This window comes from Onychomys torridus, chromosome 9, assembly GCF_903995425.1.
Source record: "Onychomys torridus chromosome 9, mOncTor1.1, whole genome shotgun sequence".
Taxonomy (NCBI): domain Eukaryota; kingdom Metazoa; phylum Chordata; class Mammalia; order Rodentia; family Cricetidae; genus Onychomys; species Onychomys torridus.
The window spans coordinates 59,619,712-59,625,711 of record NC_050451.1 but is presented as its reverse complement, the minus strand read 5'-3'; positions in this window follow the sequence as shown (position 1 = coordinate 59,625,711).

Below are 6,000 nucleotides of genomic sequence, written 5' to 3'. Positions count from 1 at the left end.
TCTCCAAAAATAATGTAGAGTGAGCCATTGGTCTAGACACAGCTAAGCCTGAGTTAGACCCCAAGATCCACATGGTGGAAGGATAGAACTGATTCCCACAGGTTGTCCTTGACTTCCACATGAGCACTGTGCCACTTACAAACACATCAGCAAAAATGAATAAATAATAATGTAGTGATAATAAATAAGGTGAAGAGAAGTAGAGGAAGATAGCTGGCGTCAGCCTCTGTCCACTACACATATGCACATACATGCACTTACACTCAAGCACACACACATGCACATCTGCATACACTCAGGAATGCATACAGAAGCATATAAAAAAAACAGAGGAGGAAGAACCCCCCACAGTTGTTTTTTCAGGTATCTTGATCACAGCTACAGAAAAGTAACTCCAAAGGTGATCAGAGGACATACCAGCCCTGTCTTTTTTCAGACGTTGTCCAAGTCTGTTTTGTGTTGTTACAACAGAATATCAGAAACTAGGTAATTCTAATAGGCTGGGAAGTTCATGAGCATGGGCCCAGCACATGGCAAAGGCCTTCCTGCTGCATCACAGCCTGGCAGAGGTCAATCACAAAGAAATAAAGCAGATATGCCAGCTTTGATCTTCCTCTAAAGCCACTAAAGCCAACACAGGAACCCCATTCTCATGACCTCGCCTGCCCCTAATTATCTTTCAAAACCCCAATTCCAAATACCACTGACAAATCAAAGACTATGTGTCCAACCTGCGAACCTTTGGGAGACATTGAACCCAGGGCAGAAAGACCCAAGAGTCAAATGGTAATTGCAGCTGTGTTCATCGCTAGGAAGAAAAAGTACAGGCTACTGTGTAGGGATGTGACAAAAGGCTCAGCCAACTGAGGCAGGCTAGGAAAAACTGTCTAAAAGTCTTGTGACTCTGTCAGGCAATGGCAAAGGGAGCTGGGGAAGTAAAGAGGACCTCTTAATCAGAAAAACAGTAGATGGGTTCCCACTTTGAAGCTGTATCTGGCTCAGTGAAGCCACAAACATTCCCTAGATCAACCTTCAGGGAAGATGCCACCACAGTAGTCTTCTTGGTGAAGAATGCTTTTGTTGTCTGAGGGCAGTGCAGCACCCCTGAGGTTGTGTGCATGAAAATGGCGTAATTGTATTTTGACCTGGTTTATTGAATAGTGAATGGCACGAGAGGGAGCAGTCTTTGTTTGATACTGACTTCATCAATCCCTCTCTCCTTGAATCAAGTGGTCTGTTTCCCTTTCCAGAGTCCATGTGCTTTGTGGAAGTTCCTCTCACCACCCTGTAGACAGCAAACTTCTATCTTAACACCTGCTCAGCAGGGTGGTAGAAGTTCTTGCTCTTACCTCTGCCAGCCCATGACAACTCTCAGGCAACCGCTGCAGTCCATTTGTGTGAGTGTTTGTTTTGTTCTGTTGTTTTGTTTTGTTTTGTTTTGTTTCATCCTTGTGCCCTCAAGACAAATCAAAGACCCTAGAACCACACAGATGGCCAATAATGGTTTATTAGCAACCAACTGAATGAGTTGCAATATTAAAATTGCAGAACTCATCTCCAGGAGGCCTCTGGTCAATCCGCTACTTCTTCTTGTTGGTAGCTTTTCAGAACAAATGTAGAATGTTGTGGGGACCCAAGATTCTGGGGTGATGAGGGACTGGACAAAATAACCCAGGCTTTCCTAAGGTCCTCTTCAAATATACAAACTCACACAAGTTATTCTTTAGCCTTTGAACTGTGCAAGTCTTGGTTTTACAGATCATAAACCTAGGGGCTGCTACTTAGTGGAATCCATCAACTGTGATGTGAGTGGGTCACTCAAATGAAATTTCAACCCCTTTAGAAAACTTTCCTGGAGGGGAAAGCTTCCCATCTATAACTAATAACTAATAATTATAACTAACCAACCTGCTTCTTGTAACATCATGTCACTTATAAGTATGGGCAGTCTGTCTCATCCAGCCCAAATAAACTGGTAATCAGCCCACAATGACTTTGTTTCACACAAAATTCTAAAGGTCCCCTCCTCTTCTGGTAGGTACCCTGTCTTTTGAATTGTGTCCTCACACATATTAAATAGTCTATGAATTAGGCCAAGCATGGATAGACACCTCCCTATAGCACTTATACATGGAATCTTAAAAGGTCAACCTTAGAAGCAGAGGGTAGGATGTGGCCAGGGGTCTGGAAATCTAGAAGACTCGTGAGTCTAAGTTTACAAAATTTCATTTAAACAGGACAAATGAATTTTAAAAGTCTGTTATACAATGTGATTTATAGCTAATAATGATGCCATATACTTGAAAAATTGCTAGTAGAGTAGATTTGTAATATCCATCACAGAAAAGTTAAGTATCTACTGCAATAAGGGTATTTGTTAGTTGAATTTAGCATTCTACAATGTATTCATAATGCAAAACTTCATGTGACACACCACAAATTTATAAAATTTTTATTTGCCAATTTGAAGAAAAAAAGATAAAAAAAGAAACACCAAAAATTTTATCTCAGAAACTGAGAGAGATGCTTCCATCCTTACATGATGCCCCATGCAAGCCAGAGCCCAGTGACCCAATAAGAGGGCCTGGTTTCCAAAGGAATAGAGGGCTCATGGGGGTGGGAGTGGTAGACCAGTTGTTTTTAATGTAACTCAAATGAAAAGAAAGTAATTTACAGTATTTCTCATATTCAGTGATGAATCCATTTAGGCTAAAGGAGTTGTGTAGGAGTTGGGGTTCTTTTTAAGTATCTGTGACAAGGAATAAAAAAACAGATTGCTTCAGTGTTTTCCCTGGAGCCCAAGTTCATGGCCAGCATCGTTTGACATTGAGGTCTTTTCTTCTCCATGCACAGGACCAGAAAAACCAATAATATGAGTGTCACAGGTTCACTTACACAGGCAAGCAGGAAACACCCACTGCATTTACATTCCCTGGTGCACACAGTGTTTTCCAGTCACAGGGTGTGATGTTGATGAAAGACAGTTAATTCAATTTCTACGAAGAAATTGATTAATGGACTGGATTAAAAGAAGTCCCTTGTGTCTGCAGCCTTTGCCAAGCATACCAATTCTGCGTTATCTGGCCTGGTTTTCTCCTTCCCTTCTCACTTGACACGTTGACAATACATACTCAGGCACAGTGGGAAGAGGAAGGGAGGGGGGGAGGACAGATGAGAAGCCACAGATTAAGGCTAGAATACTCCTCTATATTTAATTAGTTCCATTAATATTAAAAAAAATAATAATAAGGGCTCTTCGTGGAGCCTGCTGATCTTGGGATTGTTCTAGGGATTGACAGCTGTTCTGGAAGGATTCTGCCACAGTCCCCCCAAGGACCCAATACTTCCTCCAGTGAGAAAAAGAGTCCTTTCCTACTTGTCAAGGGAATGAATGAAGGGTCACAGCCACCTTGAAATGCCACTTGTAAGGCCCAGGGTTGGCTGCAGCTTCTCTGTCCTTGTGACACAGAGTTCTTCCCCAAGACTATCTTTTATTTTATTCATATGGAACTGGAAGACATGTTCACTTGTGTTTAAGTATGTAAGTGTATGTGCATATATGTGCTGTGGAGACCAGATGAAAACCTCAGGGGTCATTCCTCTGGAGCCATTTACCTTACTTTTTAAGATAGGGTCTCTCTCATTAGTACCAGCATCTCATTGGGACCACTGATGCACCTATCAAGTTAAACTGACTAGCTAGAATAGTCCAAGGATCTGCCTGACTCTTATTCCCTGTAATGGTATTAAAAGCACAATTCACTATGCCTGGCTTTTAATGTAGGTAATGAAGATTGAACTCAGGCTGTCATGCATGCATAATAAGCATTTACTAGCTGAGCTATCTCCCAGTCTTACCACCAGGGTACACCTTAGAGAGACCATGATTCTGCCTCCAAGTTCCAAATAGCCCCATTTGTATCTGTCTCTGCCAGGGTCAGCACACTTTGGTCCTAGATGATGGGGTTTTTTGGTCTCATGTTGCATGCTCACCAACATAGCCCTACAGATTCTCTTCTGTCCTCAATGTTGAAGGGCATTAATGACAGGAATGGCAGCCTTCATTCTTAGGCTGAGGATGATAAGATCCCTACACTTTTCATATTCCTCAAACACCTACAGTCAGCTTGGAATCTATGTTCTGAACTGGAAGGAGGAATCCAAAGAACATTTTTGCCCAGGGCCATCGGCTAAAACACTGTCCCATGTGCATTCAGTTACTTGAGCCTGGTTTCATAACACTTCTGACAAGCAAGGAAGATTCCAGATTCTCGAAAACAAGATGCACGCTAGCACAGCTAGCTTCTGGCTCCACCTCTTCCCACATCTCATTAGTGCTGAGACCCATCACACATCCCCATTAACAGCCTAGTCTTTCATGGCTTTAGTTAAGAGTAACTCCCTCTGGCTTCCCATCCTTGTTCCTTATGCCTGCCCTACACTCTTGCACTTGGGTAGCAAGAGAGGAGCTAATAGAGCTCCAAGCAGGCCTGCGCTGGCTCCTCAACACAACCAAGAAAATCCTGGGAAGTAATTTATTCAAATGAGCCTGAGAATGTTGGGCAACATTTCATTACAAAATAAGTCAATTATGACTTTTTCAAAAAGAGAAAGAAATCCCAGTTCATTGAAAAACATTGCAAACACAGACGGTTTTTCCCTTTGTTGGGTTAAAAAAAAAAAAAGTGAAATCTCATTTAAATAAGAATCAGTTACAATGGCTAAGTTACTTTGATGACTGCTTAATAGATGCCCCTCCTAACCAAGCCACATCTGCCAGATGCCTAGGCTACTCTTTTTAATTAAAATTCTGCTCTTGTTATCGGAAGGTTAACTTTGAACTCATAAGGCTATATATATAACTCACTAGGACATGGAATCAGTTTATAATAAATATGCATAAATTAGCATCATTTGCCCCATTTCTGGGGTGGATTGTGAGTGTCTCTGTGGGTGCTGGAATAGGCTTCCTTCTTCCAGGACCAGTAACAGGGAACTTCTGGTATTCAAAAATCTCTTTATAAGTTGGGTCTGTTGCTCATTCCTGTAGTCCAAACTGCTTGGGAAACTGAGACTAGAGGATTTTGAGACCAGCTTGAGCAAAACAGTTGGGGGTGTAGGAGAATCCCAGCAGAACACTTCAGCTCTGTAGAGAATGCTTAGTCAGGACATTCATAATGCAAGGGAGCAAATATACCCAGAGAGAATGGAGGCAGGGGCCCTGGGTTTCCATGCTATTTCAATCAAAGCTTGAGTTCCACACAAGCAAGAAACATTCCTATTAACTGCTCTTTGAATACCTGCATTACTAATCACAGAGAAAGAGTAATCAAAAAGGAAATGCAGTCTGGGTGCCCTTCTACACTTCCTGTGGAGTGTAACTGAACGATCCTGGAACCATTAGCCTCAAAGTGCACTTTTTAGGGGGAATTCTACTCTCAACTATCACCATGAATACCACCTGTTCTGACAAAAAACACCTTCACACCCACATGCACCCAACCCCTTCCCCGCCTCTCCCTGCCAGCCAGCCTGACCCATGTCCAACAGCCAAACACAGCCCAGCTTCTCAATAGTTTGTATAGGATCTTCTGTTTCAGGAAGTCCCTCTCAGGCCACCCAGTTCTTACTAGACAGAAAACTCCTATTTGTCTATAAAGACCCAGGTCAAAGATCACATGTTTAGGAATCCTCATTGTGTGTGTGTGTGTGTGTGTGTGTGTGTGTGTGTGTGTGTGTGTGTGTGTTATAGTGATATTTTATTTGTATGTTAATAAAGTTGCCTTGAGAGGTCAGAGCAAGCCAGAGCAGAAGCTGGGCGGTAGTGGTGCCAGCACTTGGGAGGCAGAGCTAGGTAGATCTGTGTGTTCAAGGACACAGCTAGTATGGCAGACACATGCCTTTAATCTCAATACTAACCATAGAAGACCTGGAGGTCTGTACAAACAGGCAGTGACGAGGAGGTCATGTGGCTGGATTTACTATCAATGAGAAAACAAA